The sequence below is a fragment of the Mesocricetus auratus genome, unplaced genomic scaffold (assembly GCF_017639785.1).
Source record: "Mesocricetus auratus isolate SY011 unplaced genomic scaffold, BCM_Maur_2.0 Super-Scaffold_100009, whole genome shotgun sequence".
NCBI lineage: Eukaryota > Metazoa > Chordata > Mammalia > Rodentia > Cricetidae > Mesocricetus > Mesocricetus auratus.
The window spans coordinates 54,067,093-54,082,107 of record NW_024429193.1 but is presented as its reverse complement, the minus strand read 5'-3'; the positions used below and the strand labels follow the sequence as shown (position 1 = coordinate 54,082,107).

The 15,015-nt window shown below is 47.8% G+C and overlaps 1 protein-coding gene across 1 annotated transcript in view; it reads left to right on the top strand.

The window, feature by feature from the left end:
- The first annotated feature begins 348 nt into the window (after nt 1-348).
- Ngf (nerve growth factor) overlaps nt 349-15,015 on the top strand; it is a 50,739-nt gene continuing 36,072 nt past the window's right edge. Inside the window, exon 1 of the mRNA XM_040752139.1 lies at nt 349-408. The gene's annotated coding sequence lies outside the window, so the exon portion shown is untranslated. The remainder of the gene's footprint in view (nt 409-15,015) is intronic.

The window sequence follows — 15,015 nt, the reverse complement described above, 5'->3', positions numbered from 1 at the left end:
AGTCTGTCTGCCCATTGGTGTGCAGGGACCAGCTACCCTGCCTGGTGCCCTAGAAAATCTCCCTCTGCCACTGCGAACCCGATGCATTTTCGTTTGTCCTCAGAAGGTTTGAATCCTTCCTGGCCTGACAGTCTTTTCCTGGCTGGGTCCCACCAGCCCTCCTGGAGCTATCCATCCCTTGTCCCCAGGACCCCTGCAGTCTGGCACCTTGGGTCCAGTCACAGCAGGTGCGGGGCTGAGAGTGGGGGTGGGGCAAGGAGGGAGGGGTGGGTGGGGGTGGGGGGCAGGATTTGGAGAGGGTGTGACTCGAGCCAGGGAGGAGGGGCTAAATACATTCACGAAGCCTGTTACAGCAGCTCTCTGCTCCAGCACAGCAGAGAGCGCCGGGAGCCGGAGGGGAGCAGATCGGTGAGTCAGGCTGCTCTGAGCGGAACCCGACAGGGGTGCAACGCGGTGCGGCGGGCCGGGTTGCTGGGCTCCTTGGAATGGTGTGCATGGATCACTGTCTGGCGAGATCTTCGTGGGTTGAAACCCTGAAAGAAGTGTTCGGAGTAGATGTAGGGACGCGAGATCATAGGCAAGCAAGGGAGACGAAGGGAGTGAGGGTCTCTCTGGTCGTAAAATTCCCTGTCCCAGGATGTCTAGAAGTCCCAAAGTCAACACTAGCGCCTGCAGAAGCAGCACTGCCTTGCCTGAGCTCTCGGGCTAGAAGGGGACAGCGCTCAAGAGAGCCTGGAGAGAGGGATGCGCGCGCTACTAGCGCGCTAGGGTGGCCGAGCAGTAGTCCCGCGCGGTGGAGGGTGAGTGCATAGCGCGCAGGCTGGGGAGTGCGCAGAGTCCCCAGAGTGCCACGCTGCCCTCAGGTAAAAGGACCAGTCGCCCACGGCGCCCACGGCGCACTAGACTCGGCGCTTGTGGCAAGGCTCACAGTATAGATTGTGGGTGCCGGGGTTGATTCAGGGAGCTTGGGTTCCAAGTGTCCAGGTCCCTTGGTGGGGCCTGCTAGGCATCTCAAGGTTCACCCCCCAGTGCTCGGGTCACCCAGTACATTCAGCTGTCTCTTGCCAGGTGTGGCAGAGGCTGGCACCTCGGCATAAGGAAGGGCAGTGGGCGCCCTTGGTTTAGGCAGAGAAGCTGCAGGGGAGGGAGAGAGAGGACTCCGGGGTCAGGGTGTTGCAACTTGAAGCCAACGTAAACATGTGGCATAGTTAGCTCCTTTTGATTACAGTGCTCTTGCTTTCATAAAACTTTCTGAAATTCTTAAGGAAGGTGTTTTTGGGCTTGACCTTTTTCGTCAGGTTTACTTCAGAGATTCAAGAAGTGCCTGCTTGCTAGGCTGGTTTTTCCAAGTTGTTCCAGGCTGGAAATTGTAGCAGTTTGAAGGATAATTTATGGGTGTTTTGTGCATTAAAGTGTATTACAGCGAAGTCTTTTGGGTGCTGTGGGTATTAAAGGAAACTCAGTGCACATTCCCAGCTGCAAACCAAAATATTGCTCTCCTGGGTGCCTCTGCCCTGTCATGGCAGGTCAGTGGAAGCCCTGGAGAAAAGGCACTTGTATTGCCCTGCATCCATACTCTCTCTGCTGGTGCCAATCCACTCTCCGTACAGGCATAGCCAGCCGAACTTTGCAAGCTCAACTGATGTGGAGGGCCATGGAGCCCTGAGGTCTTCTCCCTAGGGTCTCGAACTCCTGAAACTGTGTTATATCGGTTGAAAAGGTCTGTACAGTTTTGCCCCCGGCACCCTTCTTGACTGGTGTTATGGTTCCCTATCTAATGAAACTTTCCCTCTCTGCGAGTCACAGGCCACATTAAGCCTGATGGGTTTCATCTGTTGAGTAAGGCATGCGTCAGCCTGGCCATCTGAATACGAATTCATCATAGACAGTATTCCCAGAGGTTGACAGGGGACAAGCAGATGGAGAGGAGCATGGTCTGGGGGATGAGGCCAGCACGGCTGGTACTTGCATGTTCCTTGTACTGGGTAGTTGAAGGAGGATGGAGTTAATGCTACCCTCTTCTCTTCTGTCCCTCATCATTTTCCCCATTTTTAGGCAGGTGGGAAAAAAGGAGAGAGAAGCCTCCAAGAGAAAGCGTTAAGGGGTTCCACGTATAGGAAGTCAGGGTCTCTGGGGCATCGGCACATGATTTGACAGAGAGTGACTCAGAGGGTTTGATAGCCAGCTAAAATCAGTGTCATCCCTGGACAGCCCAGATAATGGAAAGTTATTTATTTAGGACAGTCATGCTGATGTTAGTGGCTGTCAATTCTTTTAACCTTTAGCAAAGATTAGGCTTCCACTTTCTCCTCTTACCTACCTCACAGTCCCCATTTCCTGAGGGGACCCCACACTCCATTCTCCTCCAGGGAGAACTCTGTGCCTGGACCAGAAAGGGGCCCCAGCTGCCAACATCAGCATGGAGACTAGGGCAGGGCAGGGCAGGGCTGAAGCCCCAGGGAAGTTTCTCATCATTCATGAGATTCAGCTGATGAGACAATCACACACTTCGAAACGAAAGTTGAGCATGACAGCTGCTCACTTGTGGAGCACAGGGTCTCCGAGCTGTGGGGGAAACCACAGAGAATACAGCTACTGCTCTTCTTTGCTAGGAATGTAACCGAGCTGTGCCTACACGCCACACAGCCCTAACAGACTGAGCCAGAGACCTGGCCATTTGCCTTCTCCTAATAAGAACTTCCAGGCCGTCCACAGTCGGGAAGTAGAAGAAGGTTTGCTGAGAGTATACACAAAGTTTCTGGTTATCTGAGAAGCCACGGTCCTGTGTTTCCAGAAAGTGTCTCTTTTCTTTCTTTGACTGGCACTTTTGATCTTACACACTGTTGCTCTCAAGCTTAGCCAGTTCTAAGATTAACTCTGAGGGAATTAGTGTTGTGTCATAGTGATGTCAGCCAGATAAATAAAGAGGAAAGAAAGATCCTTCCTAACCGTCTCCTGCGATGTTTGCTTCTTAACAGTGGGGATATGGTTATGATTTTCAATCACAAGTAGAGAGACTAAGATGGCTCTGAGACCACTGTACAAAAAAGAGAAAATGAGGCTCTGGGAATCACTTCCAAGGACAGTGTGCATAATGTGGAGATGTTCCTGTCTGAGCTAAAGGGAATAGACCTTCAGTCACACAGTTTAGACAGCATTGGAGAAATGAGAATCCACCATAGAGGACAGTTGCTTGGGGCTATTGTGTTTTCATTGCTCTTCTGTGGAAAATATAATGGTTTTTATTTTTGAGGAATTTCTGTAGATCGTTGGCCTTTGACTGTGATATGGGGAGAATCAAATCTAAAGGTTGAGATGGTCTCTTGATTAACCTTGAGTAACCTTCCAATGGAGGTTTTACAGTTGAGAGAAGGAAAGGCAGCAGTGTGACTGTGAGCGAGTCATTAACCTCATGAAATCTGACTAGGGTATTGCATGATGCCAGTTGTCAATGGACCCATTGAGACATCAGGGCAATTCTTGGTTAAGTGTGACCACTCTACACACACAGGAAGTTCAGTGTCCCTGCCTTACCTACTAAATGTCAGAAGTCATGATGGCAGCTGGGTTTGCCTGCATGTGTGAATGGTGCTTCCAGTTAAGACTTCCCTTGGGAATGGAATAAAGGTCATGCTTCCAGGCCCTTCTGTTGAGGCATCTATGATGCAGTCAGAGAATTGGGACGTTAGAAAGCCCTAGTCTTTGTCCTCTGAGTATCAATCAGTATATCAGACTTGGTGCCTCCATCGAAAGGGACCTCAGTGTTATGATCCCGTCAGTGTCACCCTCTGTCTCTGTGACTGAAACTTCACTGCAAATGGAGAAGAACAGCAGGAAGAATGGGGGAAAGATGGGGAGCATCAGGACAGGGCACCGTCCTCCTCACCCATATGCCACCCAAAGCACAGACAGACTGCCTGCTCAGGGAGATCCCAGAACTAAAGAAAATCCTTCCCTTCCTTGTCAAAGGGATTATGCTTTGGCAGTAGGAGGTGCCCTCCCTAAAGCAGGAAGCCTTGCCCCCTTGCCCCTGACACGGACAGCACATAATACAAAATGAGCATATGTTGATAGCAAATGAGTACACCTGGCCACACTGTGAGGATGAATGAGAATCAACGATGCTGCATGGAGGGGTGCTGCTTAAGGCCTGGTGACATTCTCAAATAGGACAGCTCACTTTCTCATCACCTCTGTCCCGGGATTGCACTTGGGAACAAAGAAATAGAACCTCTTGTTTTTTCACAGTTCGAATGGGTAAAAGGAACATTGGGGGGATGTACTGGATCACACATTTACTGTTTACCTCAAACTCAGTAGAACCAGAAGAGAAAATGAGTGTGGAGCTGCTTAGACTTCAGGGTCAATTCTTAATGAGAGCAAAAGAGGAGCAGAAGGACTGGGAGATGGGTGGTGCAGTCGGAAAAGTGCTTGCTGTGCAAGCATGAGGACTAAAGTTCAAATCTCCAGTACCCATCTCAAAAGCCAGGTGTGGTGACATGAGCCTGGAATTCTAGCACGAGGGAGGCAGAAACAAGTGAATCCTTAGACCATGCTGGCTGCTTTAGTCTAGTCAAACAGGTGACCTCCAGGTTCAGTGAAACACCCTGCTTCAAAACCTTAGGTGAAGAGGGAAGATGAAAACATCTGACATTACCATTGCACACATGTATGCATGTGCATGTGTGTGCACACTGGTGCACACACACACACACACACACACACACACACACGGGGTGGTGGGGTATGGGGTATTTAAAGGATGACAAATGAGGCTAAGCTGATGACAAAATCTGTCAGGTAGGGCTACCTACAATGCTTTCTGAATTGCCCAAGAGTTTGGCAAACCTTTTACACGTGCAGCAAGTCTTTTTATTGGTAGGGGTGTGAGTCAGACTCAGACAGTCAGGACTTCCGTGAAAAGCTAGCAGCCTGAGTAGCTTTGGCACGGCCTGGGTGCCTTTTGCAGGTGGAATCCCGATGAGTGGCTGAATCTGGCTATGAAGTTGACTGGAATGCATAGCCCAAGTTTGGCCCAGAAGCTATCCCATGCTGAGCAGTTACAACCCACTGCTACTGGAATAGTTTCCCAGTAACCACAAGGTATTTGCTGTCTTGGAGGATATTATAGAAGCACATACTCGCTGCTCACCTCTAAGTCATTGAAATGGGAGAGAACATTAATGCATGGCCAAGGTCAATTTTTCCTGTTTCTTTTGGCTGTTCCTTCAGTAGTGAGGGTTGGTACTCTACATGCTGTTCCTCGGAAAGCTCAGGGGCAACAGTCCCTTCTGGTGGAGGCAAGGACTCAGCTTGCCCATGTTAGAGAAGGGGAGAGTGTCACATCAGTCCTGTGGCTCATAGCCAGCTCTGTAGTTTAAGCACCGTTACTCATGATGTGACCTGCAACTCTTCTCTTCTCAGTCTGGTGAAATGATACCCCATGTTTGGATCTGAGGAGACCCCACTCAGGTCAACTGATGGAGGTACTGCCTCATTAGTGTAAATAACCGTGTGTTGAATCCTCCATGGCAAGTGGGAGATGTCAGGAGGGAGAGCTTCCCTCTGCATTATGATCATGAGTTTAACAAAAAAAATATAAATAATTACACACACACACACACACACACATCCACTTAAAGAAGAAAGATATCATACTGGTTTCTCACTGCCTGAAGATGCTCAAAGGAGGCAGCACTCTATGGACAGCAGAGGCCCAAAGGACCAGTTTCCTCCCCTGTGGACAAAGCCCACATTGCTGTGGTCTGGCTGCCTTGCCCTGCTGGGATGGTGTGGCTGGAACACCAAAGAGCCTGGCACAGCAGGAGCTCCCCTCCCTGAGCTCTTTCTCCTCTCCCTGTGGGGGGTGAAGAGTCTGGACTCTTGGGAGACAGACCTGCCTCTGTGGTGCCTTCATTTGAGTAGTTTGGGCAGCATCTTCTTTGAGCTTCATGTGTCTCTGTAGTTATAACACTCTGCCGTGTTGGGGGCAAGAAATCTTTTGATGGCCTTGAAGTCTTCTCTAGGAATTTGCTCATTTGTGTCTTTGGGACCTTGAGTAATTAACATTCTCACTTTGATGGAATTTCAACCAAGCATTTCATCTTCTGAATTCTGTCTTCCTCATCATATCTGGGCAAAAAGAGGCTGGTGGGCATTTGTTTGGAATTTTCCTTTGGAGCCAAACTTCTCAGACTTTGCTGTCAGAAAATGTTAGACTGTTCTCTTGAAATAAGGCTTTTTTTGAGACTTGCCATGTTTTCTGGCAGTTTTAGGAGTGTTTTTGTTTCCCTCACTGCGTAACAACTCCTCTGCATGTTTAAGACCCTAAGTATCTTGTCACATTTACAAGGGGAAGAAGGACATGGCAGCTGAGCACATGCTCCCAGATGTTGGCCAGGGTAGACAGCTGCTGCCTCCACAGCCACCATTTGATTTCATTCTCTCAGCTGGCTTTTCTGTTAATATGCTCCTCACAGCAGGGCCCTGTGGGGGATGTGTGACAGTCACATAATTCTGTCACAAAGATCAAGAGAAAACTGCTCCTGAGACTCACCATGTCATACACAGGAGTCAGGCCTCACAGGACTAGGAACCACAGAAAGTTACAAGCAACAAGCCCACTGTGAGGGGACAGGACACCTACTATTTTGCAGGATTGTAGGTCCAGTGGAGCCAAAATTTACAACTGTTTGGATAATCAAAACTTTGGGTTTAAATGTATCATGTTCTCTTTGTCAAAATGTCCCCACAAAGCCTGCTGTATTTGTTACCTTTCTGTTGCTGTCATAAAATACCATTATCAAGACAACTTATAGAAGAGTTTTTTTTGGCATATGGTTCTAGGGGAATAAGAGTCCATCTGTCATGATAGTGGCAGCAGGCAGCAGACATAGTAGCAGCAGCTGAGAGCTCACATCTTCAACAGCAATCAGGAAACAGAGAGTGATCTGGGATTGGTGTGTGCCTCTTAAACCCCAAATCCCATTGCCAGTGACATAGTTCTTCCAGAAAGGCCATTATCTTCTAAACTGACCCAAAGAGCACCACCAGCTGGGGACCAAGTAAACAAACATCTGTGCCTATGGGGGACATTCTCATTCAAACCACCACACGGGGCCTGATGGCATAGGCCTGCGATTTCAGCCATTAGGGAGGCTGAAACACTAGAACCAAAGGCTCAAGACCTGGTTGGGCTACAGAATGAACTCAAGGCCAGCCAGGGCAACTTGACTCAAAATAATGTGTAAAGGGTGGTTAGAGGTCAGAGCCAGGCCTTAGGTTCAGTCTCCAGTCCTAGGGGGTAAAATAAGTCTGGTGGCTCAAACAAAATCTGTGAGATCTTCTGATCAAAGCTCTCACCTTTGGAGTAGTTACCTTCACCCAAAGAAGTACAAATTGTGTGATCCTAACTCCAGAAGGGAAAAGAGGTGAAGGGCCAGGAGATATCAAGGTTCTGGAGGGCCTGTGGGGTTTTATGGAAGTCCAGGATCCACAATGGGCTTTGTATTGCTCCAACTTCTCTGGGTTCTATGACTACATCACATAACCACAGTGAGTCTCAGTTTCCTCATCTGTGAGGAGCGATCAGAGTACTAGCCACAGAGGGCAGGCATCAGCGACAAAGCCTTTCACATCAGCGTCTTGCTGCTGATGCTTGTGTTGGGGCAACTGTTAGATCCTGAGGGTGGTGTGAAGACAGGGCTGGCTTGACTCAGAAAGTTCCCTCTCAGCATCCAGAATTCAGCCAGCTGCTTTCCCGAGACCCAAGAGGTATAGGCGCTCTTCCCCTTTCCTGCTTCTCTCCAGGCCTGTGGCTGCTTGCCCAATGCCCCCCATCAGAATCCTACCCCTTAAAAGCCAGGCCACTGCAGGAAAACATATATATGTACTATACTAAGTTAGAAGTTCTGCCCGGGACTCTGTACAGACACGCACAGAAAATATTCAAGGAATTCTTAGGAATAAAAAAAAATTCGCAAATCTGGATATTTGCGTGAGGACATCACAGGAACATGTTTTCTCAATTACTGCGCACATTTCTTAAAGTGAAGTCACCAGTCCCCAGCTCATCGGGCCTGACTAGCGCTCAGCCACACCTGACCTGGAGTTCACTTTCCATGACTTAATCTGATTCAGCCAACCCAGACACTGACCCTCAGCATCAGACAGAATCATCCCCAAATCCTAAGCCAGGGTGGGAGGGGCACACCCCTAAAAACAGCCCAATTTCAGATGCTGGGAATGGAAAGAGACAATTCTATTCTTGCTGTGGAAGAACAGAGTCCCTCAACCCTGGCATTTTCTTGTCCTTTAGCATTTATTGTTAGGTGGTGACCGCACATGGCCTGGTAGAGCAGATGAATTCTTCAGTTTCTGAAAGCAGAGGAAACAGTCTCTTTTGCAGAAAAGAAAGCACATATCAACTGCCTAAAATACCATTCACTGGAGCCTGCGATCAGCAATTGTGTCCTCTGGACGGCTTCCTGCGCTGATGCTCTTCCCAGCAGTGGCTTTGTCAGATATTTCTAATTTCTGAGATGTTTGATTAATGATGTCCCCTTGGCAGAGGAATGGTCAGAGTACACAATTAGCAATGTGCTTCAGTGGGTCCCTGCCCACACCCACCCAGACCAGCAAAAGGCTTAGAAACAGTCCAGATCAACTAGAGGAAGGAGAATGTTTTCAAAATACAGGGTGAGACCTGTTAGCAGACTGCGAGATAAATTTAGTAGTACTATTCTCATGTGAAGGGAGGTAGGGAGAGATGAGAGGGAGAGGAGAAGAAAAGGAGAAAGAGAGAAAGGAAGGCAGGGAGGGGGGAAGGATGGACAGATAGATTTGGGTAAAAGATTTAAAAACTGACACATTGGAAATAGCATCATTGCTATTCAATTCTGTGTTCCTGTACATGTGGAAGTCTTCAGATTGACTAATAATGGGAAATACTTTCTATTTAAACTATGAGCTACAGTTTTTAAAAAAGAAAGCCATAGAAAGCTGCAGGTATAGAAGACAGTGTAGAATTACAGAAAAGGTCAGGGCTCTGAAACAGTTTTGGGGTTCATTTGCGCTCATTGTATGGTCTTGGGTAACCTTGCTTCTCTAAGTGTCGCTGTCTCCTATAAGGTAGAATAATTGCCCCATCACAGAGATGCTGCATAGATTGGGCCAAAAGTAAACCAAGTGCCTGGTGCTGTGCTTGTCCCTGGCAAGGCAGAAGCTTGTGTAGCTCAGCACCTCCTCCTCTTTTCCATTCATCCTCTCCTTTGCCTCCTCCTCCCCTCCATCTCCTGTCTCTTCCTCCACACCCTCCTCTATGCTTTGCTTTGTCTTCTGCTTTAAGACCACTCATCTTCGTCAGCGCTGTGATGTTTTTACCCCTGAGCTTTGCGTGTCACCTGCAAACCTAGCAAAGATAACCTCACCTCCTTCCCGCTACTCCGTCTCACATGGGCAGAGCCATCTTACTCTGACTCTGTTCCCCTAAATGTGACCACGACCGTGATCATACAAGAGACACCAGGCCCCTGTCTCTGTCACTGGTAATGGTCAGAGGGATGTTCACTCTGGTCCTGGTGTGGGTGAAGTGACTTCAGATGCATCTCTTGCCTCCATGCATATATTTAAACGATAACAGGACTGAAGTACCATTGCAATGTTGGTAGTTGTCAATTTCTAAAGAAATCCCTGACCAGGACAGAGGACTGCAGATTTTCTCGTGACCCACTTGGAGGGTTTAGGTTTCTCTCCCAATAGAAGCAGCTGGAAGGTCGATGTGGACACTGGACATCTTCAGGTAAGACAAAACTAACCTCACCCTCAGCCCAACTGGCAGTGGAGGGCACAGGAGAGAGTGACCCTTATTGGGATTGGACTCTTGAGTCAAGAAGGTGACTGTCACAATTTCCTTGAGAGCCTGGCAGATGTGGCCCTGAGGGCAGATGGGTGGTGACAGACTGCCTGGCTCTTTGTTTATGGAAGCTCCCTCCTTTGGCTCCCCCTCTTTGCTCCCCTGGGGCTCATTCCAGCTCTTCTAGTAAAATGTTCTTCCTCTAGGCACTGTTTTCAGCTCCAAGACTCAAGGAGGGTTATTTGTGACATTTCGAAGGTTGCATTCCTGTCCAGCCCAGACACTGACTCTTTCGGAGCAGTTTGAGGTTGCAGGACAATAGGGCAGCCAGGAGGAAGGAGGCAGACTGGTCCTTGGGGTAATTTTGACTTCCATCAGGGTACCCAACTCACACATCAGTCCCTGCAAAACCAATGGCAGTAGCAAAGACCCATTTTAAGTGAGAATCATAGCTCATCGGGTCCAGATCCTCCCCCAGCAGGTGGATAATACCAAGGGGAGCTGGAGTGGAGTGGGCCAGGCCAGAAAGACGAGTTTCAGTTCCTTGGTGCTGCACCAGAGTTGAGTGTAAAACAATTGCCGTCTGATGTCTTCTGTGCCACAAGGAGGACATAAAAAGTATATTTCTGCCTTGTCTAAAACTTGCAATGACAAATGGAATTACTTGTCCCAGAAACGACATGCCACCGAGAATGAAACAAATTACCTTTCTTTTTGATCTGGATTCAAGGGTGTTGTTTCTGAGCTGTCCACAGTGGAAGTGCGAACCCTGGGCAATCTTTCCGTTTCCCCTCTGAAGAGGTCAGACGCCAAAAGTCCAACTCTGAATGTTATGCCCATGCGTCAGCACTCCTGGATCTTGGAAATGAAAGAAAATATGTTAGGGATGGGTTATTTTCTTTTTTAATGTGGCCTTGATTTTGAATTTCTCCAAAAAAGATCAAGATGTGTAAGGAAGCATGGATCCTATAACAAAGCAAATAAGTGTCAAAACACTCTTTAAAAAGTGTCTTTGTTAAGGGAAAAAAGTCATTTTAAGTCACTACAGCATGCACAATGCTCACTTTCTGGCCATTCCAACTCTGTTGATGATTTTCAATCATAGATTTACAGATGATGGTAGAATTTTGACCTGCATCATGGATGCTGTAGAAAAGTCAGCAAACTTGCCTGTAGCATTTTCTTTATGTGTTGGGAAAGATTTTATATATGAAATAAAATTTCTGATATAATCTGAGTTTGATAACACATATACGTGATTAGAGGTTAGCGCTTATTCTTTTTCATAAATTTACATGCCATCTAAATGGGGCAAATCACAGGACTTCTATAAGCCTGCTTCCTAATCCAAGGAATGAAGATATTATTTACTAGCAGTCCTGGAGCCTCACTATGGATATACAAAACTAAGCTACAAACACAGAGGCCCGAAGTGAAGGCCTGGATGGGGCGAGTGGGACTCCAGTAGACACTGACTCTGCTCGTGGTTGGGTGTCACTATGCCCAGATGAGCAAGTGTCCTTCTCGACAGCAGAAGCAGCTGTGGAAGCACCTCCAGGAGCCCGGGAAGTAGTGGGGTGTTCTGGCGGTGGTTGGGTGGAGCCTTGCTAATGTGCTAGACATTAAGCAGGCCCTGGGAGCCAGAGTTCAGGGACCCCAAAGGAAAGGCCGTAAGAAGGAACCAGAGTCTCCAGGTTCTAGTTCCAGGGGCGGGGCTTGAGATGCCCATGATGGACATACATTGCTGCAGCTGCCTGCTTGTCACTGTCCCCACACATACAGTAGGCTACTAGTACACATGACTCCTTCAGGTAAGGGTTAAGAGAGGCCACCGACAGTCACTTAAGGCTCTGCCGCATGGCTGCTGCACACTACAGTGGTGTGACACGGATGCAGAATGAAGATGAGTGTGAGGAATTCCCTAAGTACCTGGTGGCCTGGCAGATGAGACCATGGTGCCAGGGTGCCCTGGAGACAGGAAGCACTATCGTCCCTCATCCTTCATGGGTCTCCTCCTGTGTTTCCTTTTATGCCTTCTCTGGCTCTTCCTGACCTCTACATGTGAGTCCCTGGAGCTTGCTTCAGGGTCCTTTTTATTTTCCAGATCATTCTCTTCCAGGATGATATCATCCTGCCCATCATTAAACACAACCTAAGATCCTGGATATCTGTTTCCGCTCCGGACCTCTCCCCTGGGCCCTAGGCTCTTCTGTTTTACAGGCACAGCCACTTGGCTAGCTAACGGACATCTCAAATATAGAATTTTTGCCCCCCCAGTCTTATTTTATTCCCACAGAATAATCTAGAAATTGTCCTCAATTCTATTTGCCTCCTCACTGTTCCTATTCAGTTAACCCATAAGTCTCGCTAGATCACCCTCAAAGTCTGGCCACTTCTTGTCACTGCCGCTGACAATTTAGTCTGAACCGCCACTGCTGCTCACCCCTAGTAGGCCCCCTCTGTTGCTCTTACTCCCCTGAATACATCATTTTTACCTAGAAGCAGCCAACACAACCCCTTGCTGGTGGAAATTATGCTGCGGTCTTTTTCAGTCTCCAATCACTTTCCATATACAAAGACTAAAATCCACATTCTTGGTGCACACTGGCAATCCCCAAACTTGGGAGGTCAAGGCAGTTGGGTCAGGAGTTCAAGGTCATCTTTGATTACATAGTTTGTTTGTAGCCACCTGAAGCTGCATGACCTTGTCTCAAAGCCATATCTTTGCCATGACCTTGTCTCAGGGCTCCTTCACTGGAGGTCATTTTCTTCCCAGAGGGACATTTGACAATACTTGGAAACAGTCTAGGTGTCCACAAAATAGGAATTCTACTACATCCATTAGATAGAGACCAGAGACAGGGCTAAGTAGTCATAGCCCAGGTGCCCAGGACAGTCCTCCCAAATAAAGAAGGGTCTGACTCCAAATGCCAGTAATGCTGGTGGGAAGAAATGGTGTCTAAATGAGCTAGACTGACTGTCCCCAGCATCTCCTGTCAGTCCTGACTTTATCTGCCACACCACAACTACAATGATCATGCTGTGACTTAATACACTGTGTGTAGCCATCTCAGGATCCTGGTAGGTGACTTTCCTGCCCCTGGGGTCACTCATACCGACTCATCTGTATATGGTAGCTTTGCTCATTATTCAGGTCTACCTAGATGTCACCCGCTAACCTCTCTAATCTGAAATCTGTCTCCATCCCCCACCAAATCCAGCTACTCCCTTCTGCCATTTGCTTTATTTCATAGTACTCTTAGAATTTATTTCCTCCTTTTACTGCTCCTTCCAAAAGAGTATAGAATGAGAGTGTGGGGTTTGCTGTATTCATCAGAGTTCATCACATGGTAGGACCTCAAAACGTATTTTCCAGATGAGTTTTAAACAAATAATTGGTAAGCATGGCACAGTTGGAAGGAATTAGTGATAGTAATCTCCCGCTGCTTGAGAAGGTGGCCATGGATGGTACTGCAAGTTCTTGGGTCATCTTTCCCTCTAGATGCAATGTCCTAAAATGGAACAGGACTTCATAACCATATCCCCCTCGGATACCATGTCTGTGGACAGCTCTCTTATAAGTTAGAGGCAGTGTACTTGAACCTTTAAAAGGCTGAAAAGCTAAGCTGGAGGCTGAAGGTATATGACACCATTGGAGAGAGGACTCTGTAAATGGGTGGAGGCAAATCAGAACTAGCAGGGGCAATCTCAGCTCTGCGTGGCTAGGAAAGAGGGAAGAGAGGGTCCCAGCGAAGAGCATGTGTCTCTAGGGAACAGTGTCTGGTTTATTGTTCCAGGATCACAGAAAGGATGGAGGTGTTTCTGATGCCAGTCTGCAAGGAGTCAGATGAAGGGAATGGTTTGGAGCTGAGACACTAGGAAGGCAGAAGAGGAGAGGGTATCCAGACAGAGATCTGCCCTATACAGTCACCCTGGTCTCCACAGAGTTGGTAGCACATGGAATTATTATATGAAAGACAGTTCCAAATGCTTAGACCCATTGTCCAACACTTGGCTTGAGTGTGACAGCTGTTACAGTAACACCATGTGGGGTGGTGGGGACCTCGCCAATGATGGGTAGAGTGTCTCCCCTTCCACCTAGGTCAGTTCCCTGAATTTACTCACAGTGATGACACTCGTGGAAGATAAAGTTGGAAAAAGAGTCGTTCAAGCTTACATGCCGAAGAGCCCAAATTCTAGGGGAGGCAGATTCTCTGGTTGACAATTAGTAGGGTCTCCACTGCTAGCCACAGGCACAGGCCAGCCATCCCAAAATCTTATCCAAGAAATTGTGTGGTCAGGGTCTGTGCTTGCAGGGCCACCTTGGGACATGTACTCATGACTGGTTCATTTTGTTGCCAGGATACTTCTGAGGAGGAGATGACTGTGTGGGATTAGCTGGCCAACACCTTGTTTTATTGGTCTGTTAATGTAGATTTAAAGCAACATACTTCAGATGGAGACAGCTTACTCCAACCTATCAAAAATATTCTTATGAAAATTTACAAGGTCTAAAGAGTGATATAATGGTGATGAAATTCAGATGTGTTGGAAGACTCATGTTTAATTTAGTCCTGACTCAGTCCATAGAAATATGGATTTTTCCCTCAGACATGGTCTCATAGTTGCCTGGGCACCGTGTGCCTTGCAGGACTGGACAATTAGGTTGTCTGTCACCCTCAGGCTCAGAAGGTACAGGCCCTACCCCTCGGGACAACTATCCATCTCTGCTTCTCCAGAGCCTGATGCATCACTGTGGCCTCTCATTCACAAGAACCCATCTGTCAGCTTGTCACTGGGCTGTCTCCTTCTTGGTGCACACGAGTTTGATACTCTCAAACTTCTCCATCAACGTACAACCTCTGAGCCTCCATTCATACTAGGAATTTGGCTGATAAAGGCTTGGAGAGCCAGGGGAACATGCTGTAAGCAGCCACCACATTCTCACCATTAGAATTGCTTCAAGCCATTCCCTGGCAGGGCAGCCAGCAGGCCGATATTAGTCTCTTTTTTTCCTGTGTACCATTAAATGAATTATATAAACTCCTTGAATCTCATTTCCTGAGCAGTGGAAGTGCATTAATCACAATACTTCCTATATAAAATGATTAAAGGAGAGGGGTCACGTAACACTCAGCCTAGTACTTGTCGAATAAAAGCTG